Here is a 409-nt window from a genome sequence, read left to right on the forward strand (position 1 = left end):
AGAACTGCGGACTTATTGTCACAATAAATCCTCAATGGTCTTTCAATACCATCGACCACACGTAAGCCAGTGACAAAATTCCGCAACCATATGCCATGGTCCGATGTTTCAAAACAAGCCATGAACTCTGCAGCCATGGTCGAAGGAGCTATAAGCGTATGTTTCGCAGACTTCCATGAGATAGCACCTCTAGCCAATACAAACACATATCCATAGGTGAAGTATCTATTGTCTAGACATCCAGCAAAATCGGAGTCAGAGTACCCAATGATCTCTAAATTCTCATACCTCCGATAAGTGAGCATGTACTCCTTTGTTCTCTTCAAGTAACGCATAACACGTTTGACTGCCTTCCAATGATGCATTCCAGGATTACTCAAATATCTGCCCAAAACTCCCACAACAAATG

Source organism: Lupinus angustifolius, chromosome LG19, assembly GCF_001865875.1.
Source record: "Lupinus angustifolius cultivar Tanjil chromosome LG19, LupAngTanjil_v1.0, whole genome shotgun sequence".
NCBI classification, from domain to species: Eukaryota; Viridiplantae; Streptophyta; class Magnoliopsida; order Fabales; family Fabaceae; genus Lupinus; species Lupinus angustifolius.